The 24908-nt window shown below is 39.7% G+C and overlaps 2 long non-coding RNA genes across 2 annotated transcripts; one reads left to right on the top strand and one right to left on the bottom strand.

Moving 5' to 3' along the window:
• LOC122648832 lies at positions 1-18470 on the top strand. Its single transcript, XR_006331135.1, has 3 exons — positions 1-118; positions 5189-5199; positions 18459-18470. It is a non-coding gene; the product is annotated as an uncharacterized LOC122648832 (long non-coding RNA).
• Positions 13200-24366, bottom strand: LOC122648831. Its single transcript, XR_006331134.1, has 3 exons — positions 24281-24366; positions 23960-24167; positions 13200-13479 (listed from the first exon to the last, which is right to left on the bottom strand). It is a non-coding gene; the product is annotated as an uncharacterized LOC122648831 (long non-coding RNA).
• Positions 24367-24908: the final 542 nt, after the last annotated feature.

The following is a 24908-nucleotide window of genomic DNA, read 5'->3' on the forward strand; positions in this document are numbered from 1 at the left end:
TAAAAATGGTTTTTTTGAATAAATGGGTTTGGTATCCCTATGTGCAAAATGGTTTTTTGAAAAAATGGGTTAAGAGATGTTCTCTTCACTCACCTTCCTTATAACTCAATAGTTTTCCGTTTCTTTCAAGTCTTGCTGTGCAGCCATGGAAGTGGGTAGAATTGCATTTACAAAGTATCCAGGAAAGGAAAAGAAAAATAAATATGGAAATCCCAATTCAAATTCAATTGCAAGAATCGCTGAAGAATGATTCAATAACGCGTGGAACTAGGATCATAGGAAAGATTTCAGTCGGTGGTACTCGGTCTTGCACGAAGGGAGATAAAAATCAAAAAGAGAAATGGGTTTTGTGTAACAGATGGGTTTGATTTTGGGAAGTAAGTGGGAATTAAAGAGAGTATACGGTTAGTTTATTAGAAAGATGAAAATCAAAAAAGGAAATGGAGATGATAGATTGCGGCTACTAGGTTTGGAGTATTAAAAGAAACGGAGAAGATGTGAGGGTTTGGTCAGTGGCTTTTGGAAAGTGGAAAGGTCAAAGTGCTGATGAAATTTTTAGTCAATGGAGATGGAGATAGGAAGAAGAAATAGAGAGGAAGAGCAACGGAATCTAAGCGATGGAGATTAGAAATGAGGGAAATAAGTTTTGGTCGGATTGCAGATGGGGATGACGGTTTCCATCAGTGAAACAGAGAGATTAGGGGAAATTTGAGGGCATACATTTGTAGAAGAAGAAGTGCGTGTGGGGTTGCATGAAGAAGAAGATGAGGGGGCGGGTGGAGTGCAGGAAAAATAAGATGATTGGAAGTGGCGAATGGTGTTGCAATAGGAGGAAGAAGAAGAAAAAAAAAAAAAAAGGGTCGATCTTCTAATTAAACGAGAAATGACATTCCTACCCTTTCATTTTTAGACTTATGAACACGTGCTCTTTAAAGTCCTCGCAAAAGTGATTTTTGGCCAAAACACAAAAATGGGTCTGGACCTATTTTTTGTGTTTGGTTTTTTTCAATCTTTTTTAAATAGAAATAGGCTTCATAAACGATGCCAAACGCAACAAAAAACGTTTTTTAAGGCAAAAATCAAAAATAAAAACTATACCAAAGATGGCCTAAATAACCCTAGAACAAAAAACGTTTTTTAAGGCAAAAATCAAAAATAAAAACTATACCAAAGATGGCCTAAATAACCCTAGGTGCATGTGACATGACCTTTTTACCCTAGGGATATAGAACGATGAAAAGGCATCAGTGTCCCCTTCTTCAGCTAAACTTCAGCACTGTTTGATAACATTACTCGTGTTTCTGTTCTGTTTCTCACCAAAAATGTATTTTGGAGTTTTTGTTTGCAGAATAATGTTTCTGGGTTGCAAAATGGTGTTTGATAAACTTGTTACAGGAATGTATCCATAACACTTTTAGTACTGTATAGGTGTTTGATAAAACCTGTTTCTACAACAGTTTTGTATGTTTATTATAAATTATAGAATTGCCATTAATACTATAATCCATATAACGTCAATGATTTTTGGACATTAAAAATTATTAAAGAATACACCATAGGAAATATCTCATTCATTTTTGCATCTTCAAAACCAGAGAAACAACAAAATTCATTCAAACTATCAATAAAAAAAAAAACACAGAGAAGCAGACATTGTATGATGCTCATGATTGTCTTCTATGAATAGTTGAATAAAAGGGATCTTGGTGGATTCGAACCATGGTACAAAATTTCACGATATATCGGCGATATATCGTGATATTTCGATAATTTCAGTATAGCCGAGACGAAATGCAAAGGCGAAACCAAAAAAGTCCATATTTCGGTCGATATTTCGACCATTTCGAGACATTTCGGCCAAATACCGATATATCGGCGAAATGACACAAACCAAGGCACGTGACTCATTAAAACATGGGTATAAAACCCATATTTCGCCAACTAAAGGTCAATATATCCACCAAGAGCTGGGCAGAAGTGATTTTGGGGCTTTTTTCCTGGTTTTCTACTCTTCCAACCTGGATTCTACGAATCTTCCTACTTGTTCTTCATTTGCTTCGAAGATCATCGTAAAAAACACATCGAAAACACCTCCTAGCAAGATTGTGAAGCATTTGGCACTATTTAAGGTAATTCTTGTTTCTCTAAAACTAATTTTTTTGTAAATAGTATGTTCAATACATGTTGTATGGTGATGATATTAATATATGTAGACACCGAAGGCCGATCTACAACCTCACGGTGTCAAAAAAATTTTTCCATATGTATATTTTTTTTTATTTTCTAGTTTTAAAAATTAATTTTCCTACAACTAAAATAGGAAAAAATTAAGGGTAATATAACTTAGATGGGGATGAATTAAATACATGTTAGACACCAATGGCCAATCTATAGCTTCACGGTGCCGAACTTATTTTTCTGCCTATAAATAATTATTTTAATTTTTGAAAATTAAGAAAAATATTGAAAAAAAAAAAAAATAGACAAGGAAAAATATGAGTTTTAGGTTTGATAAAAAAAGAAAATATATGAAAGTAATTTCTACATGTTTTGAAATGTGTAGACACCGATTTTTGTCACCACCCTTGGCGAGGATGACAACGGGACACGGACATTGGGCTACGCATTTTTCCCTTTCCTAAGCCTTAAAACACCAAGCCCATGGGCCTAGACACACCCTGAGTACTAAACAAAGCCCATTTTAACCCAAAAAATGAAAAAAGAAGGGATCACACTGACCACGGCACCGTGGAGGCCTCCCACTGCAACAAGGTACAAAACCACGCCGCCGGGACCACTTTCGACGTCAATTTGATGACATCGTCCACGGCGCCATGGAGAAGTCCTCCACAGCGCCGTGGACATCTCCACGGTGCCGTGGCGTGGTCCCTGGCCCAGGCTGGGGAGCCCCCCCTATAAATAGGAGGGTCCCCTTCCCCTCAAAACCGAGTTTTCGAGCAGGGAGACCCTCTGGGTGTGGATTTCGCCCACATTTCCCCTCTTTCCCCTGATTTTCTCTCCTAGAAATGCTCGAGTAGGTGAGGCCTTCGAATGCGGATAGATCCTTCGATTGTCCGTTCGATAATAGAGTGATCCCAGTTCTTAGAGTTTGCTATCTTGTTAGTGTACGGATAGCAAACGAACCCCCCCCCCCAATTACAAGCATTATACTATCCGTTTTCTTACTACTAAGCTACTTTAAAGAGCCATTATTCCAAAAGAAATTGGCGCCTGTCCATTCGTTTGTCTCCCCTACGCCAAGGGAATTCCCCCATACAGGTATAATTTCTACATTTCATATTAATCCAGTGTAGTCATTAGTATTTTATCGTTTTAGTGTACGTATTGTAGCATATATAATGTGACCCCGTCGCAATAAAAGGGGAGAGAATATTCGTCATTTGGTAGCATCTATAACAGAGAGACCGGTCTCGGTCAGGCGAGGTGGGTGCCTAACACCTTCCCACACTCGTAACATGATCCCTTACCCAAAACCTTTGATCAGACCATATGGAGTCACGTAGCTCGACTTTGTTCGCAAACGGATAGGGCTACACTCAATGGGCCCTAGGTGTTACACCCCGAAACCACCCCCTGAGAGGATTTGACGGCTGACCAGAATACCCGACGTATTCGGACACCTCCAGGATCCAAATGCAGTAAATACACGTCACAAGCACCACACAATATCGAGAGAACAAGTGTTATATTGATCAGAGTGTAGGAAAAGTAAATATTTACAAGTCCTATATATATAATTTACATTAAAGTTTCAATAGCTCGATATTCCCAATATCACGACCATCGAGCCAACACATAACTATTCTAAAATATAAACAGTGAAAATTCTTCCACAAAAATGATAGTACTAAACAAAAGAAAATAAAAATAAAAATAAAAAGTAACTCCACGTCATCAGTTTCTGTTCTCCAAATAATCATTTCCGCCATAAACGCATTCACCTGCAGGATCATCTAAAAAGAGAAAATTCCACAGGGGTGAGCTCTACTGAGCCCAACAAGTAAAGGATAGACCACACACACAAGCATGCGTCTTAAATGTATGGGTTCAATTTTAATATTAAATCCACCTAACACACAAATGCCTAAGTCGGGTCTGTGCAACGACAATAACTCGGGAGACGTTCTCAGTTCCTTCCTAACCGCCCCGAGTCGTAACCTCAACCGTTGTAGGGAGCCCACAGTGGTCGTTGGTATTATATACCTTCCCATAGGTAGACCCCGATAATCATAGCCAGAACCCCATCCCGGCGTCCTTCACACTCCTCAGTGACAGGGAGCTATGATCACCCAACACCTAAACCCCTACTGGTAAGGGTTGTAGCACCAAGGAATGACATTCCTAGCCATATGCAATCTAAATGGCATAGTACGAGGTGTACAATGCTCCCGCATCCCATACTACGGCACACCATACCACTTGTTTCCAAGCCGACTACGACATCTATTCTAACACAAAGATTCATATTGCATATCATTCCACATTACATCGTTCACGTCTATGAGTCATAAGTAATGAAACCAATAAGTATCATAAGCAAAACATGAATTTAAATATGCATATGATTCATTAACAAATAGTACTAAGAATGAATTAAACACTCCCAAAAGAAATCAAAGCCTACCCCCACTTACATTGTTATGCTTGTGTTTGCGAGATTGAAATAGTCCTTGAGATGGTTGTCGATAGCTTTCGATGACCAAATGATTATTCCCTATAATTATTAAGTCATACACAAGTATTAGGATATGCTTGAATGTTGGTGGGATCCTAGGGTAGCCTTAGGATTAAGTTAGATTAGGTTTAGAATCACCTTTTGGCTTAACGGTAGTTTAAAGGAAAAATGGAAAATTTTGTATGTAAATTTTAGATCACACAGGAGTTATACCATTTTACTAAACAGGAATCAATCTCCCAGAATAGAAGACAGAACATGTTACCTAACTCGAAGTGATATTTTAGCCCATTTATGTGGAGACACAGTGCTTGGGTCCAACCGGGGTTAAATGCCCAAAAACCTGACTGGACTCTTGGGTGGATTCTGGTCTGGGTCCACCTGAAAACAGCACTAGTGTGGACTCTTGTTATGGATTCTGGCCTGAGTCCATCTCTGGGTCCACCTGAAAACAGCATAGGTGTGGACTCTTGTTATGGATTCTGGCCTGAGTCCACTTCTGAGTCCACCTGGAAACAAAATAGGTGCGAGCTCTTATTATGGATTCTGGTCTGAGCCCACCTCTGAGTCCACCTGGAAACAGAATAGGTGCGAGCTCTTATTATGGATTCTGGTTTGAGTCCACCTCCGAGTCCACCTGTGAGTCCACCTCTGCTGAATCCGAATTTCTAAGATTTGAGCCTCCCAACTTGATTTCACTTGGGTTTTAAGTCATACAGGCTTGGGGAAAAAGGTCACTAAGCCATCTAGGGTCATAATATCCTACTCTTACCAAAAGATTTGTTGGATTCAATGAATAAATCATTCAAAAATATTCAAATATAGGGGTTGCCATTAAAACTCATAGATTTAAGTGAGAGGTTAAATGGAAGGTCAAGAGTTGTCTTAGAGATAAGCATCAAGCTCCCCATAAAGTGATTTAGCTCAATTTCCATAGATTCCTAAATGAACTATCAATTATTAATATTGGATAATAGAATAGGTTAAACAAATCAACCATAGACTTTAAAGAAAAATGGAAGAGAGAGTGGAGTCCCTACCTTTAAATCAAAGATGGGGTCTCAAGTTCTCCTCCACTTCATCTTCTTCTTCTTCTTCTTCTTCTTCTTTTTCTTCTTCTTTTTTTTCCTTTCAATTTTTTCAAAATTGTTTCATTCGTTGGGTCTCTAGATTAATTAGGAAAGAAATACTAAGTCTCTAGATTAATTAGTATAATAATGCTAAGTCCCATTAAGTGACACCTCCCCTTGCATGTGCTAGGTGGCTTGCTAAGCCTCACTATATGACACCTCCACCTCATGCTTCCTTAATCCACCTCCTACTTCACTATTTGTCCAACAAGCCACCTCATGCTTCATCAATTATTTAAGTAATACTATATTACCCAAGTGCTACATGAATAAATAAATCATATATTTATATAGATATAATTATAAACACCATATTATTATATTGTATATAACCTATATTAAATTAATATGATAATACTTCTTAGCTTATAGTAATATTATTATAATATAATCCATTTAAATTCATATAATAATGTATTACACTAAATTCTTAAAATTTCGTATCCAACCCGCATCATACATAAGGCCAGATCCAAGCCTGGATGTGAATCCGTGCGTGAATCTGATGTACCCTGTTGTTCAGCCCATACTGGACTCAAGATTGGACCCAAGACTCTGCTTGCATCCATTCTTGCCTCCGATGCCTTATTTATGGCTTTTTGCTTTTGAAATCCTAGGGTTCTTCTTTGGGGATCTTCCCAACTTTCTCTAACACATTCTCGCCAAAAATATTTAAGTTTTAAAATATCAAACACGGCTTATGATTGTCAGTTAGTGGAACCTACCACAATTCGTACATCTGTCGATAGGTCTTGCAACTACACAGGGGAGGTATCCGTCATTTTACTGGTTTGTGACGTATTACCGAAAAAGGTTCTTTCTTCATTATCTACCCATTTGAATGTCTAACCAAAATTCCATAACGTACTCGATGCCAGGACTTCGGGTTCCGGATCTATAATCAGATTCGAGTTAGGGTTCGGGTAAAAAATATGTCAAGCCGTAACACTAGACCCTAACCCTAGGTGTTGACTTCACACTATTTTAATATATTTTAATATATGACCCCAACCCCCCTGATGTCATTCTCATACATTGACAATATTATCCATACTAATCACTTGTCGCCAAAGAGGCTGCGGAAACCTCGTCACGGCGAGGACCACGGTACTTACAGTGGCGACTCTGCTGGGGACTATGGATTAACTTCCACTTGAGGTCAAGCTTTCTAAGTAGATGCTACCAATAAATGCAAAATATTCTCTCCGAATTTTGTATATAAATAAAACAAAAAATGTGTGAGTAGCTAACCCTTGTGTGTCATCATGCATAGTGCTCGAAGTGAAATCAAACGGCGAGGGTACTCGCTGTCATGCCTTTACCCCCCGGAAGGTGAGGCACGTCATACTGTCACGCCCCCATCCCGACAAGGGATATAATATCATATAAAGGGTGACTAGGACGACGCGTGTCATCCTACTAAACCGCCCGGATCACTGACACAGTGTCCCAACGCACAGTCATATCCAATATTAACACAATATAATATTAGAATGCAGAAAAGAGGAATATTACATTCCAATGATCAGTAGTATTGCGGAAGCGTATAAATCGAATAGTTACAAGATGTTCAAAGCTAGATGATAAATACAGTAATTAGTTACATTTCCAATGATCATCTAATAACTATCAAAAATGGTATTACAGTAAGTATTTCACCATAGGCCTTAGCCTCAAAAGTAATCAAAAGGGGATCGAGTCCCGAATATCCTCACGGCCCGTAGGCACAATCATCGCAAGGACACCGTCGCCATGTTCCTCAAACACGGCCTCCGGTTCCTCCTCACCGATCTCATCGTATCCGAGGGCTGAACTCCAAGTCCCGCGAGATATCCGTCACCCGCACCATAATCAAAAAAATGTGCGCACGAGGGGTTAGCTCCACCGAGCCGGTGAGGGGATGGGAATGCACAAACACGCAATTCACATAGTCCAATGATGCATGCACATGTTAAGTCCATTTTTCCACCTAACAAACAACTAAGTCAATGGCATATGCATCGTGACAACTCGGGAGACAACGTGGGTCACTTAACTTATCGCCACAATGAAACCTCAATTGTCACGTGGGACCTCGCCCGATCGAAGCCTCCAAGACCACTCGGTGGCGGACCCCGATAACCAATACTACCATGACGGCCTCTCCCACCTCCACGAATCCGGTGTGCGATTACCCAACACCGAACCCCTGTTGGTAAGGGTCGTAGCATAAGGGTGTGAAATCCTAGCCACAATATACTACATGCAAGTCCTATCGTCCCGAGAGGTAATCCGGGCGCATCAACTTTTCATCCGGTTTAGTGCCCGGTTACACGGACGCACAGACCGCATACGATTCAACATGACATTCAACAAAATTTCTTCATAAATGTATATAGTGTTCGGGTTCAGACTGCAGTACTCCACCGCACCGAGACCCATCAAGGTACAACATTACCAATCAACATTATAACAAAGCAGATATAAAATTATGCAATATGCGCAAACATGCTTATTAATTATAATGATTACATAATATATAATGCAATAATAATAACAAGCCCAAACAACCAACCCACTCACAACGTATACGCCAAGCACCCAGTTTATCGTTGTCGCCTCGATCAAGCAATAAGCCACAAAAGTGAATATTTTAACCTATACAAAGAGTGGAATAAGGTTAAACGAGCGAAAGGAACGGATCCCCAAAAGATCTCCCATAAACACTTAAGTATAAGGTTTCGAGACGAAGTGGTTGCGGGAGTGGTTTCATGCCCAATTCGCAACCACATGTAAATCCTAGGAAATCGGGACAGTTTTAGTCAAGGTCGGATGCGGATGTGGTTTCGGAAAAACTGAATCCAAGTGTAAATCCGAGCTTCACGGGGCTCAGGACAATTTTTATCAAGGTCGGATGCGGATGTGGTTTGAAAAACTGAATCCGAGTGTAAATCCGACCTTCACGAATCCATCTCGGAAGGTAATTTCGGGTGGTTTCTTGCAGTCGAACCCACATGTAAACCCTCACACCTTCAGGTCCAAAATCCGAAGGATTCCCCTCCAAGGACCCCATTTCAAGTGGTTTTAAAGCACAAGGACTTCTAGAAAACTCTATCCTAAGCTCCTTAGGGTCCAACCTTAAATCTCCCAAATGGCAATGAGAACCCTCACATTAGAGCTCATAATGGAGTGAACTAACTCCACCATAGCTTGGCTTTAAAGCTCCATCTACTCCCTAGGTTCCAAGAGAGATCTAGGTCAATCTCTCCCATTACCCAACCCCTTTTGAAATCCAAAATAGAAGAAGGAAGAAGCTTACCTACCCCAAGATGAGAGCTCCACGATTTACGCCCAAGAGATGGGGTCTCCACCTTCCTCCAAGCCTCTCTCTCCTTCCTCTTTCTCTTTCTCTCCTCTTTCTCTCCTCTTTCTCTCCTCCACGATTTAGGGTAGAAGAGGATGTTGAAGAAGAAGTAATGTTCTCTCCCCCTCCTCCTCTCTTTTATAATAAATGGGTATTTGGGGTACCTCAAGTCAAATGGGTCATGAGGCCTAATGGGTCAACCCATTAGTCCTATGTGGGTAAGTGGATGGAATAACCCACCATTGGGCCAATAGGTTAAGTGGGCCTGCCCACAACCTTAATTAGGGAAAAGCCCATTCTTAGATGGGCTCATATGAGATGGGTATAAGTCCCCAATGTTCTTCCTAAAGGTACGCGGGACCCGAACTTAAATTATTCCCTTCTCTCATGAAATAGCTCGAGCGGTTCAAGCCCGGACCCGCGCCGAGGTTACCAAGGGAAGAATAATTAATAAGACTTGAGGCTAGAACTTACTTTTCCCCCTGTCATGGTTTATTACCCATGACCCGAGCAACTTCGCCACGGCAACGCTAAGCTCATCACCGAACGAAATATCCGTGAGGTGACGGTCCAGGATGCTCTCTCCCGAACTCCTCGCTTCCGGCTGGTACTTGGAGGGTAGTCGACAAGTCGCCGTCCACGAACTTTCCCCGGCGGTTGAGGAATCTTTCCTCCACAGGCAAACCCGTCTTGTGGTCAACGATTTTGTAGCTAGGTTTGACCATCATGGAGAACAGTCACAGATACATGGCGGTATCTACACGTCACGAGAAGAAATGATATTTAATTATATCCCGGACGGGTATAACACATACTAAGTACTCTAAGATCGAATGATAGCCGCTTCCTGTACCACTTTCTCGCACACACACACTGCATGGGAACCCCTTTTACCGCCGTAGTTAGTCGTTGGACCCGATGAGTAGTCATGGGTAATTCGCGGCGAAGCTACAACCCTTGATATTTACTGTACAAGTTTAGAATCACCAGCAAGGGTATTCACAAGGGTGCTATGGAGTGCTTTAGCGACTCAAAAAAGGCACGAGCCTGGTTACTCTGAGACTGTGTGACCTACTCTCAAGGTATATCAAAAGAACCACGTACCTGCAATTCGCAACCACGAGCGATAGGTATATCAGTTCTGTCAAGGGTGACATGTTTCTGTCCTGCTAGCCCACCCATTACATGCATCATGTATGAAAATAGACCGTATATGATTAGTGTACGACACAAACTAACCCTTGTTAGCTGTAAGAAAGACAGAGTTTATGGTCGCTTGATGATTAATCTGGCTTCAATATGAGACACCACCCAAAGTAAGGAATTCCATAGTCCCGCGATGGTCCCTCGAAGAAAAATGGAAGCCCGCTTCCATATGATGGAACCTTACGCGTCCCTCGAAATAAGGGCATCTCGTATTGACTCAAGACATAATCATCAGGAACCCGATAACTAGGTTCTTTTCTTTGTTTGTTTCTTTTTGTTTCTAAAAAATGCTTAGGCGATGACAGCATTTGAAGTAAGGTCTGAAAGAATTTCTACAACACTGTAAACTCTGAAGACAACTTCGACTACTTGAGCCAAACAAGTAAAAAAGGTAATAATAAAATAAATGTGATGACATAAACAAAATAAAATACAAAAAAAGAAATATATTAATGAAAGAAAAAAAAAACAAAAATAATAATGAAATACAAACAAAGAAAAAAATTGGTAAAAACAAAAAAAAAAAAAAAGATTAGAAGTTCTTTTTTCTTAGTGTCTAAACTAGGATTCCTCTTTCTCTTTCTCGTAGAAGCACAATTCCAACCTTGCTCGTCTGGACCCCACACGATGGAAGGCTGATCTGGGCCGGTCCATCATTCTTCTCAAGATCCCCATCCTCTTCCTACTCCTCCGTTTCATCAGCTGAGGTATCATTTGTGGACAGCATGGATCCGACAGATGACCATTTATCTGAAAGTCACGTCGAGCACCGGGTGGATAGGTTGCAAACAGACATGGCCGAAATGTGACAACTTATGGCACAATTGGTGCAGTCGGTCAATGAAATCTCTAAGGGCGGATCTACATCCGGGCCAGCTGACCAGGAAGCCAGAAGAACCATCCCTGTAATACCCAAGACTTCGATCACCATACTCGTGGAAGAAGGGGATGACAGTCGACCTTCAGATCCTCCTGAAACTGAAAGGGAAAAGAAGATGAGAGAAAAAGTGGCTGAACTAGAGGTGGCCGTTAAAGGCAAGGTTAAGGAGAAGGACGAAGAAGATTTAGTATTCTTCCCTGAAGAGAGAATTCCTAAAAACTTCAAGTGGAAGTTGGACAAGTTTGACGGGTCAAGCGACCCCAAGGCTCACCTTAAGATTTTTGCCACCATCGCTAGGTCATGGGGACTCTCTGAGAATCAAATGGGGCAGGCGTTCTTGTATTCCTTGGCCAAATCTGCATTAAGATGGTTGACCCAGCTCTATCACACTCAAACCTAGTCATGGGCTTCCATAGTCAAGGTGTTTGGTATAATTTGTATTTGTATTTCTATGACGAATTTCTATTTTTTCAGGTGTTTGGTATAATTTATAATGCTTATTTCTATTTATAAGAAATTAGAAAAAATAACAAATAACAAATAGCTCTTGACCTGTTTGTGATTTGTGGCCACAAATCATTTATTCTGATTTATACATTTATCGGGAATTTCAAACTCTCAAACGTGTGTCTCTCTCTCGCATTCTCGGCATTTGACACACCTTATTCAGTGAGATTGCGCTGCCAACGAGATATGTGAAGGATCCTCCATAGCCAAGATTCACCCATGCCCACCACTTTCTCTTGCAACACTTTACAAAATTCATATACCTAGGTGAACGTTAATATTTTATTTAATAAAAAGCCCAAGCCCAAGCCCAATCCCATTTATATAGTTTTTGTATTTTATTTTTTTTTTCAATTTATTTTGAACACTTTGTTGACTATAAAATTAGAATTGGGTGATACAGTGAAAATGAAATAAAACTATGTTTTATGGGAATTGCTTTCTTTCTTTCTTGTCCTTTCTCCAAAAGGATCTGGACAGCAAGGATATTAGGGTTAAGGACTGAGTAACTCTCTACTTCTTCTTGGATGATTTATTTTTGAAAATCAGGGAGTCAGTAAGCAATAATCGAAATTTCTCTTTGTTCCTTTATATTTTTGGTATTACCTGTTATTTCTTGTGGCAAGCAAGAGTACTGGTGTCAAATCTAATTGTCCTCCAAATCCTTTCAGTATCACGAGTAACATTTGAATAGGTATTTGAGTTAGGGTTTGGAATCTCTCCACAGTTTAGGACAGATCCACATGGTTAATGGAACAGCAAGAAGCTTGAAACCTCCTTTGTTGTTCTTTAAGATTGATAAACAAGGATCCCAATGCTCAAAAAACAAGCTAGAAGCTCAGAAAGGAGTAGGTTTGGGTTGATACCATGGATGGTTGGCTGTGAAGAGTTGAGGGTGCTGACCCGGGCACAGCCTGCAAGTGGGTTAGGAATGCCACTTCCCCAATAGCCAACATAGATGGTCAAGACTCACGAGAGAATATATGCGGACCAAATGGTTTTGGAAGCTCATGTAAAAAGAAACTGAGAAATTGTACCATCCCTGCATCAAAGGATGATCTTTTTTTTTTGGTAAAACAAAGGATGATCAGCCGATCGCAATGTCGTATCTCCTTCCCAGAGAGAGAGAGAGAGAAAAGGAAGAATCTCCTACCTCCCATGCATAAAAGGAGACAGTTTCCCACCAATAACCCTTCTCCCCTTCTCTGATGTGTATGATGCCTATATACACGGCTGCGTGCCCATCCCATCTTTATTGTACAAAATCTGATACTTCGTAGTCTGGAATTCTGGATGCAGGCTAAAGACCCAATTGTGGCAATCTCATGAAACCAGAAAAGAATAGAAAAGGCTTGCACATCTACAAACAATATATATCACAATTGGCAAATCCCCTCAAGAAATTCATAAAAAAGCAGGCAATAATGCCCAATTTTCCAAGATTTATTCTCCTTAACAACACACATATGCACTGTGACGCTCCATTCGAGCATGTCGATGATTCAAATATAAGTAGACACTGTTTAAACAACAACCATGGATAACTGAAACAGATCCTCAGTAATTACCAAAATTAAATATCACACTGGTTCCTTGATGAATTCTGTGTCTGAACACTCTTCAATAATATCATCAAGTATGATCAGTATTCCTTATTTCCAAAATTCTTGCACCAGAGCTGTGAAGGAATTGGGCGAACAGGAGGATGAGGCCGTTGCTGCAAGAAAACATGGTCTCATTAGCTCTCAACCTAAATATTTTGGTAAAAGTAACAAATGAACAGAGACACAGATTTAATATTTTGGCAGAGCTTGTTTAACTAATTCATGGGAGCCTACTTCTAACTATGGTACCAGCACAAATCTGTCTGCTCGGAGAACTAAATGATAAATAGCATAGTTCCTATTAATGGTTCCTCACAGACACTTTGGGTGATAAACTAGCATAATTTCTAAATTGCCTTTCATGCTTACTGCCGCTCTAACTGAGAAACCTTAAGTGAATCAGCATTTGGTACTACAATGTCAGATTATTCTGTGTCAGAAAACTTGTCCCAAATTGCTTTTCATGCTGACTGCTACGTATAACAACTCAAACTTTAATTAATCATCATTTGGTAATATAACGTGAGATTAATCTGAGTAAACTCGTCCCCAAATTCAAAATTTATGGAGGGCTTTATACTCGTCAGGATACCTCATGTAGGGGCTAGTACCTCAAATGTGATGGCTCTCCTGGCTTGGTTAGTTAGAGACTAGACTTAGAGCAGCCCACTATTCTTTGATGTTCCAACAATGAAGACAGACCAACTAATCAGCAGGCCCACAACCATGTATGCCACTTTGACTCGTTGGCATTGGCTTCCTAAGTGGACCATAGTGATCAACCAAGAGACTGCTGTTGCATCATGAGACCAGCTCTTGTACAACCACACAGAATGGGATCCTGGGGAGAAGTTCACTATATCCATAACTCCAAAATGTAAATTCATGTTCCATAAGCTAAGAAACAAACTAACACAGTGTTCTGAAATGAGTTCTCAGTATTAAAAAAATAAATAAAATAAAATAAAAACCCCTCCACTGATGAACTTTCTAGGCTGTTACTCCCATTCCTACTATGTTGATATTCTCATTGGGTCCAACTGTATAAGACCAACCTTGGTGGTGGCATGGCATGTTCAACATAGGCCTTTGGATGCTCTAGTACAGAGGAGTGATTGATTCAGATTGAAGGAAATAAAAGAGCCAGGGGCAGACCTAAAATGACATTAGGAGAAGTGGTGAGGAAAGACACGCATAGCTTAGGCCTTGTATCAAGCATAGTATTAAATCTCGTTTCAGAAGGCCATTTCGGCTAGACCGAAATTTCCAAGATACCAAAATTTCGCCAAATATTGTATTTTTTCTATGAGTTTTGCTTGACCATTTCTGGGTGTAAAATGCCGAAATAACCAAAATTTCAACGAAACGGAGTATTTTTTAGACCGAAATTTCGGTACAAAATATTGCATTTTTTCATTTCAACATAGCATCTCGTCTCGGCCTGGCCGAAATATCCAAAATTTTGACGAGATTTCGGTGAGATTTTGAACTATGGTATCAAGTATGATGTGGAATAGAGCTGATTGGAGGGGCAAGGATCCATGTAGCCGACCCCATTTAGTTGGCATAAGGCTGAGTTGTTGTGGTTGTTGTATTAAGATGGGTTTGAGCTCTATATCATTCAATACCCATCTCATGATGTTGGGTAAGAATGATATGATGTGGTGGCATTTTCTTATTTGGTTACTTTCATAGGATTGCAATGCCTTTAGGATAACGAACACTAGATTAATTATATACAAAAGAACATTACACAGTTCACAGGGTCCTATACCAAGATTGCTTGTACGTTTGTTTGAACAATCATTGGCTCTTATGTCCCAGAACTGTTTGGTCATCACCATAAATGTGAGCAATGATATTGTCTGATTGTAAAACATCCATAAAAAATTGGAGCCTAGGTTACAAGCTTCCTAGGACCACCGAGATTATTTGCACCAATGCACTGGCAGATGTCTATTACAATAGGGAAAATCTTGTTGAAACCAAGTTGGTCAAAAAGAAATTCTAACCTTTTTTATTGTACTAAAAAAAAGTGCAAGACAATGACATCAAATCACTTTCAAAATATTTTGAAAACACTTTTTTACCCCTGCCTTAAAGAACTTTTGGGAATAAGACAATGGGCAATCAAAAGAAGGTTACAACTTCTCAGTTCTCCACTTTGATTACAACAAGATGCACCCTATTAATTAAAATATGGGAGAAAGTTCTCTGTCCGGGAGTGTGGCCTATGCCAGCACTCCCATGAGTCTACATCTCTCCTCCCCATATGAAAAAAACCCTCTGCCCCCTTGTTTTGAGGAGGAGGGAGATAGACACATGGGAGTGCTGGCATAGGCCATACTCCCGGACAGAAAACTACTTCCCTTAAAATATATAAAGGTTTATACAATAACATGTTCAGTTGTTCATATCATAACATGCATTGAGGTTTAGTTTATATGAACCAATTTATATGCCTATAAATGTTTACTTGTGGGAGGCTGTCATACCCCTTCCCCCCCCCCCCTCAATATATATATATATATATATTAAATTCTCCTAAGCTTCCTTTTTTTCTTTCTGTTGTTGCTTTGATTTGTGAACATAGGCCTGCAACCTTTGTCTGGGACAAATCTTAGTTAACACAACTAGAAAGGAGCAAACCTGGATATGCCGGTGATAAAGACTATGGTATAAATACGCATATATCCAATCATATAGATTCTAAATATAAATAATACTGTATGCGAAGTTTCTCGAACAATGACACCTTAGGTGCCAAAAGAATAACTGCAATATGATAATAGTGTCAAACACCAGGATGTCGTTAGGCGTACGAATAATTAGAGATATTTCTGTAATTTTTTTATTTATCTTTATCTTGTTAGATTCGTTAATAGCAAGTAGGAGATAGAGTTTTAGTTGCATTCAAATTTGTTTTCAGTTTTAGAATCGAGTTAGGACACTTTATTTTCTTTATAAACTGGCATGTAACTTACCACTGAGAATTGGAGATTGAATGAATGTGTTACCATGTTGCTGCCAAAAGCTGTGTGCGCAGATCTATCCCCTCTCCTCTCTTCAGGTGTGATCTTCCATACCCCTTTCTACCTTATTCTTCTTCTTTCCAATACCCTGTTCAGGCATTACTGCTGGATCAACAAGAGAGCTTGATCTCTCTCTCTCTCCCTGTTTTTTACTTTTAGCCTCAAACTCAAGGGTTTGAATCAACACTTGGGGGGACCAAAACCCTAGAACCTTGGCCCAAATACTTTCCCCACTGTGAGAATCGAAACCATAATCAGATCTGGTTTCTGAACCACCACTCAGATCTGTTTCAGCCATTTATGGGGTGTTTCTAAGAGCCCTAGGTGTTGCAAATTAGTGCCTGAAATTTCAGGTTGAACAAAGTTAAGTTGAGTGAGCTCTCTCACTCGAAACCAGCATAGGTCTCCGCTGGTTCATTGCTCTACTGTAGGCTGAAGAAGGTATTTTCTTTAAAATTACAAGGAAGGGCAGATTCTTTGGTATTTGTTAAAAGTCTTTTGTTATCACAAGTCAATTCTGTTTTTTCCTTATATTTGTTTAAATTTCCAGAACAGCCCACCTCTTCAAAATTAATTTCCCATTAGGTCCAGGCCCATACTTCCATTTATTTACAGTTTTGCCACTAAAATTTTGAATTATCTATCATTCTTGTGGGCCCATAGTGAACCCGGGATTGCATCAATTGGTACCAGAGCCGAATTTCTGGCAGTTTCTAACCATGACAGGTCCCTCTCATGTCACCAACCCTAACCTCTACAAGCTGTATAAGGAGTTGCATGAAAATCAACAGAGAAGTGAAGCAAAATATGACAAGTTAATGGAAGAAACTCAGAGCACTCTAGCTGAGATTCTTGCTTTTATGAAGACAAACCAAAAGCAAGTTGAAGCTGGACCATCTACACCAGCTCCTCAGTTTCATACATTAAGGATCAAAGATACACCTCAAAGTTAGCAACCTGATCCAACTATACCCCAAGATGTTACACGAAAATTTTCCGACAGGGACTATGACATCAAACTTGAGGTTTTAGAATCCAGTGGTGAAAATGGACCAGAGGATTTCCTTGATTGGTTTACTACAGTTGAAAGGATTTTCACTAATAAAACATTTCTGGACAAGAAAACGTGAGCTCATTCTCACCAAGTTTATTGGGTATGCATGTTCATGGTGGGATGACGTACTACATTCGAGGCTTATCAGACGACTTGGACCCGCCAATACTAATTGGGAGGCCATGAAAAAGATTCTAAATGAGAAGTTCGTCCCTCCTAATTATGAAAAAGCAGTATTTCACAAACTGATTAATTTTCAACAAAGAAACAAGAATGTGGATTCCTACACAGTAGAATTCTACAAATTGTCTTTGAGGTGCCGACTTCAGGAGACCAACCAGGCAATAGGTTCTGAGATATATCAGTGGGTTAAATATCGATATTCAACTAAAGTTGGCCAACAGTGATTTCAAGTCCGTTGATCTAGCAGCTGGTTATGCTAGGACAACTGAAGAGAAGTACAGATGTTTGAAGAACATGTTCAAAACCTCTTCAGCTAACAGACCTCGACCCCAGAATCCCGGATCGAAGTCAAGAAGCCCAAGTCCTGCAGAATGGAAGAAATGAAGCCGGAAGATATCAGAAGCAATGATTGGTTGAAGAGCATCGTGTACCGTAATTGTGGCGAGAAGGGTCACTTCGGCAACCAATGACCCAATAAATCTCGTCCCATGAATGTAATAGAGACGCAATTGGTAGAGAAGGATGACGTTAATGATGTAAATAATTTATATGGTTATCCTTTAGAGGAAAATGATCCTAATGATGACAAAGTGGAAGCTTACTCTACTAGTCTTGCATCATTCTCAGATATGCTAGTTGAGAAAGTTACCCTATTGAAACAAAAGGACATTCTTCTACATGGTGATGGTTCTACAGATGCTCATACAATCGTTAATACTGCAGCAGAAGCAAATTTTATCTTTGTTGAATTTTTATCGAGCCCTCAACCTTCCCTCGAAACAGCTCTTTAAGAAGATTCGTGTACAAGGTTTTATACCTACAGCTCGAGAAGAGGCCAGTGCAATAGCTCAAGTACATATGCAGGCCATTACAATACCATGTGCCTTATTTAGTCACCCCTTTGGCACACAGTGACATTCTTTTAGGACGATCTTAGCAACGACATGGTAGTATTTTCCACGATGGTGCACGGAATACTATCAAAGTTAAGCAAGGAGGCCAGGCGTATTTGATGTCATCATACGCATTGTAGGACATGGCGTGCTGGCAGCTGTTTCCTCCTCCATTTATGGATCACTCTCTCCTCCCCACTCATGGAGTTGCAGTTCGACAGTCTTCCCCAAAATATTGCCACTCCAACGTCGAGATAATTACAAGGGCATCTTGGGTTCACGACCTAATTCGAAGGAGTCAAGTTTTTTTAAGAACAAAAGAGTGGATGCAGTTAGGCATAGGGATAATTAGAGATATTTATGTAATTCATTTTTTTATTTGTCTTTATCTTGGTGATTTGTTACAATCTATGATATATCTTGGCTAACCAAGCTATTTAACAAGATTATGAGCACAAGAAAAGTGCTAGATGAATGAAGGAGAAGCATCATGGTTCCAATTTACAAAAATAAAGGTGATATTCAGAGCTGCAATAATTATAGAGGCATAAGACTAATAAGTCATACTATTGAATTATGGGAGAGGGTTATTGAAACCCACCTAAGACAATAAACTACTATTACGGAGAACCAATTTGGTTTTATGCCACGAAGATCCACGACAAAGCAATTTACTTACTTAGGAGACTCATGGAAAGATTTAGAGATTGCAAGAAGGATCTCCATATGGTCTTTATTGACCTAGAAAAAGCTTATGAGAGAGTCCCTAGAAAGTTAAGTTGGCAAGTACTAGAGAAGAGAAGTGTTTCAATTAACTCGTGTTTGAACCAATTCCAGAACACACACACTCCCCCCCCCCCCGGTTGTTTCAACAATTAAGTCTGTACCCATTAAGGCTGACGGTGTTAGTGAAGTGTTAGTTTTTGAAATGTAAAAGACATTCTTACCCTTTTATATTTTGAATTAAAATGATAAAATAAAAATACCATTTTTACCCTTTTTACATCCTCAAACCTGAAATCCCCAGATCATCTTCTTCTTCCTCCTCCTGGAACCCCACCCGCCCCCTTCTTCCCTGACTATCTAACCTTGTCCTCCACCGCCATCCATGGTTGTTCGTTTCATGCTCGAACATGTTGTGCCTGTCGTCATTTTTATTCCCAACATGTACTAATAGAGAAGCTTCCAATCCATGTTTAGGAGTTAGCTTGAAGTTTGATTTCTGCCTTAATTGTGAGGGTGAGAGAACATTTGGATCAGGCAATTAATCAAACAGCTTTGGGGCTATGGCTTTGTTTCCACGGCATTTGTTAATTTCCATATGTATAGATGATTAGATGGGTGAAGAAGAAACTAGGTCTTTGTTTTGATTAGTAGTAAGTATAGAAGAAGTTGCTTACTTTTGTAATTTTGTTTCCCTCTTTTTCTGTTGGGTTGGAATTTGGAAATTTGGAATTGCAGGTGGTGTAGATCGTGGGAAAATAAATAACTTCTTGGGTAGAGAGTGTGTGGTCACGGCTGTTAGCGTGATCGGTGGTTCAATGTGAGCCGTGAGCTTGAGTTGTCGATAATTGTGAATGCCATTTTGACTCAATATGTGTTCTATCATTCTTCTCTCATCTTTCGCTATCTCTGCTGCAAGCCTACAACTCGTAAAAAGCTTTGTGATTTGACTCTTAATAATGGTTGATCATCTAGTAGCTGAGAGGATGGCGGCGGAGGACAAGGTGAGAAGAAGGTGCATCATGGATGGCGGTGGAGGACAAAGAGAGATAGTTAGGGAAGAAGGGGATGGATGGGGTTGCAGGAGGAGGAGGAAGAAGAAGATGATTTGGGGATTTTAGGTTTGAGGACTTAAAAAGGGTAAATGGTATTTCCATTTTATAATTTTAGTTCAAGATATAATAAGGGTAAAAATGTCTTTTACATTTCAAAAACTAACACTTCACTAACACCGTCAGCCTTAATGGATACGGACGTAATTGTTGAAATGGGGGGTGTTCTGTAATTGGTTCAAACACGAAGTGGGTGCATGTAATTTGCTCTTAAAGATATGTATGATGGTGCAGTGACAAGTGTAAGAACTAAGAACTGAAGGGGGAAAAGTAGTGAATTCCCAATTACAATTAGGTTACATCAAGGATCAGTTTTAAGCCCTAATTTGTTTGCACTTATCATGGATAATTTAACCAGAGACATTCAAGATGAGGTTCCTTGGTGTATGCCTTTTGTTGATGATATTGTTTTGGTGGATGAGACAAAAAGCAGGGATTAACGCCAAATTAGAGTTATGGATATCAACCTTAGAATCAAAAGGTTTTAAGATCAGTAGAAAGAAGACAGAGTAATATGGTGTGTAACTTTGGTTACACTATGACGGATAATGAGGTGGTGAAAATTGACGAGATGGAGATTCTGCAAAGTGATTATTTTAGGTATCTTGGCTCAATCATAAATAAAGAAGGTGATATAGAGGATGATGTTTCACAAAGAATTAAAATAGGAATGATGAAGTAGAAGGGTGCGTCCGCAGTGTTGTGTGATCGGAGTATTCCTTTAAAACTTGAAGAAAATTTTTATAGGACAGTTATACGATAGGCTTGATGTATGTTGCAGAATGTTGGGCAGTCGAGAAGCATCTATAGATAAACTTAATGTAGCAGAGATGAGGATGTTGAGATGGATGAGTAGCAAGACTATGAAGGATGAAGTAAGGAATGATCATATTAAAGCTAATTTGGGAGTAGCTCTGATAGATGATAAGCTATGAGAAAGTTGTTTGAGGTGGCATGGCCATGTTCGACGAAGGCCTTTGGATGCCCCAGTACAGAGGAGTGACTTGATTCAGATTGAAGGAACTAAAAGAGCCAGGGGCAGACCTAAAATGACCTTGGGAGAAGTGGTGAGGGAAGACATGCATAGCTTACGCCTTGTATCAAGTATGACCTCGAATAGAGCTGATTGGAGGGTAAGAATCCATTCAGACAACCCCATTTAGCTGGGATAAGGCTGAGTAGTTGTTATAACTTGGTGATTTGTTAATAGCAAGTACGAGATAGAGATAAGAGTTTTGGTTGCATTCAAACTTCTTTTCAGTTTTAGACTTCAGTTAGGACAATTTATTTTTATCCCCTATCCTCTCTTCAGGTGTGATCTTCCATACCCCTTTCTTCTTCTTCTTTCCAATACCCTGTTCAAGCGTTACTGCTGGTTCAATAAGAGAGCTCGATCTTTCTCTGGTATTTACTTATAGCCTAAAACTCAAGGGTTAGAATCAACACTCAGGAGGGGGGGGGGCCAAAACCCTAGAAGCTTGGCCCCAAATGCTTCCCTCACTGTGAGAATCAAAACCATAATCAGATCTGGTTTCTGAACCACTGCTCAGGTCCATTTCAGCCATTTACTATCAAACTACTTGACTCTTGGGTCTGCTATGGGGTGTTTCAAAGAGCCCTAGGTGTTACGAATTAGTGCCTGAAATTTCAGGTTGAAAAAAGTTAAGTTGAGTGAGCTCTCTCACTTGAAACAAGCATAGGTCTCCACTGGTTCATTGCTCTACCATGGGTTGAAGAAGAAGGTGTATTCCTTAAAATTACAAGGAAGGCCAGATTCTTTGATATTTATTAGAAGTCCTTTGCTTTCATAAGTCAATTTTATTTTTTCCAATTCTTGTTTAAATTTTCAGAATTGCCCTCTTCTTCAAATATTTATTTCCCAATAGGTCCAGATTCTGTTTTCTTAATATTAAAGTCCCATAATTCCATGTATTTACAGTTTTGCCACCAAACTGTAAATACCAGTATTGTGGATGATACCACTAGGACTATACTCTAATCTTCCTCCAATTTTGTAACAGTGGCTGAGCATTGGGATTATAAAATAGAACATCTCTTCAATTTTGGCAGGTTATGCATGTTTTAATTTTTATTTCTCTCTACAAGTGCACATTGTGGGGGGGGGGGTAATTAATTTATATAGCAATTTCTTCTTGGAACTCTTATAACCTTATTGTTATTGTTTGGATGTTAAGTGCTTCTCTAAGAGCTTCCCTTCAGCTCGACTATTAACTGAAGAGAGTTCCCTAGATCCAAGCAAAACCTCTAAAAACCAACTGATAAGTGATAAATCACTGTCTCGCTACCATTTAAATAGTTGTTGGCACCAACAAACTTATCAGCACTTTCCATGGGTATAGATAAAAGCGGTAGGGAAGGCTCTAAAAGGATGACGAATAAGGTAAATAATTTTGGGTATGGATTCCAGATTAAAAGTGGCCAAATTTCCTACACAAGGATTTAGGTTCCACAAAGATTGTTAATAAATTAGAAGAACTTGAAGAAAGTCAATGCTCTCCATAAAACAGGGACTTAACCTATCTAAAAATAATAACAATGAGATAAAAAGAAATTATGCACATTAAGCTATAAGAGGTTATGCACACCTAGGCTCTGTTACCCAGACAATTCATGTACACCCAGAGTTCCCGAAGAAGAAGAAGAAGAAGATTAACCCATTCTTTTTGACAGATTAACACCCAATTTTTGACATATTAACCCCTCCCTTTTTTGGCACATTGCCTCAACCCCACAGATTCATATTTATGGAAAATGAGCTAAGAAAATGGATACCACGTTGTCAGCATTTAATTGGCAGTACATCATTAATAATTGATCTCAGACATCTATAATTCACTTCCCAACCAGATAAAACATTTCAGATCTACAAGATTCCTTTGCAAAAATTGCAGCAAGTCCAAGAGATAAAAATTAAAAACCTAATAAGAGATGACTAACAATCCCACCTTAACCATGATTTCTGGATTATCACTTATGGAGTTAAATCCCTTTTAGGTTTAGGTCCTTGCCAAACTAACAACCTAATTCCCACCCACTACCCTGTCAGCTTTCTATCAACTTCGGAATACCTCCATTGGACATCCAATTGCTAGCAAAACACTTTACCCCAATACAATTTGACCAACACCTGATTCAACTTGACAGGGTGTGAAGGGTGAAACATCGTCAACCAACCATCACTCTCTTTCATGTGCAGTTCTCTGAAATGTTCATTTTTCTAAGGAAAAAAGATTCACCAGTGTCAAGGCATACTCCTTCTCCACCAGTAAGCACAAAAAACCCCCAAACACCGCTCAAAAGGAAATGACCAAATCATTCACTTTTCCTAAAATGAGAGAAAGCTTCCCAAAAACGCCCAGGTAGATGTCAACGAATGCGATTTATGAAGAACTGGTAACCACTACATTATACCTATATAACACTAACCCCAATTTGCAATCAGACCTTAGATTATATAATTCCATTCAACAACAAAACTCACAGAAGCAATAAAACCAAATCTTTCACCAAAGAACAATCTATTAGCAATCACAGACAACAGAATCCATAATGTAACGAGAAAGATAAATCGAAACCTCGAGTTCTGCGGATTTCATGGCGATGGGAATGCAAATAAGAAAGATCCCTGCCATGGCGATAGCCGTGTTTCGCTTCCAGTGCTGAGGCCTGCAATTTGGGCCACCAGTCATAGTCCAAACCTTGGTTCTGAAGTCTCCATGGGTTCCCTCTCCGTGACCGTGTTCTCCACCCGCCATGAATGCTCTACTCCTTCAATTTCTTCGACTGTAGTGCAAATATTTAAAAATAAATAAAAAATCTATCACATAAATCTAACAAAACCCTAATTTTCGTTCACTGAAAAGAGAATCGACAAAGGAGGGAGTGGGTGATTTTACCTTCTTTTGCCAATTAGAGATGCAGACTCAGGGTGAGGAGAGTGATCGTTCACTTTCAACAGTAATGGGAGATCTGGTTCTTTACATGTGGTTCGTACGTGTAATCCCTCGTGTGGATCGCAATTATTATTGGACTAGCAAGTCGGACATTGGGTTTGAATGTTTGATGTCAACTATGATCAAACCGTGATAATGGAATCCAATTGACCTTTCAGATGACGGTAAAAAGCATCTTGAGATGTATCGAGGGAGGTGATAGAAAAACGTTCACCTGCTATCCATGGGATCTGACCCTTTGATTGAATTCATAATAAGTATCGGATGGACCAGGATCATCTTCATCTTGCATCGGACGGCTGGGCACTGGCCTTGGGCTGCGTACAGTCTGCCAGCCACCTGATCTGCACTGGACAGGATTTTCATTCATATCGGGATTTTAGCTAGTAGATGAGATTTTTTTTTTCCCACAAAACAACTTGCAGATGAGATGAGAGTATGAGACTCACACTAAAAAGCTCAATCATAACGTCAAATCACTTGGACAAAGAGATTCTCTCGTCGCTTAAAAAGTTGGAATCACAACTCGAGCAAGATCGGCCTATCCCAATTTTGATCAATTTGGCTCTAT

This window comes from Telopea speciosissima, chromosome 1, assembly GCF_018873765.1.
Source record: "Telopea speciosissima isolate NSW1024214 ecotype Mountain lineage chromosome 1, Tspe_v1, whole genome shotgun sequence".
Classification (NCBI taxonomy): Eukaryota; Viridiplantae; Streptophyta; class Magnoliopsida; order Proteales; family Proteaceae; genus Telopea; species Telopea speciosissima.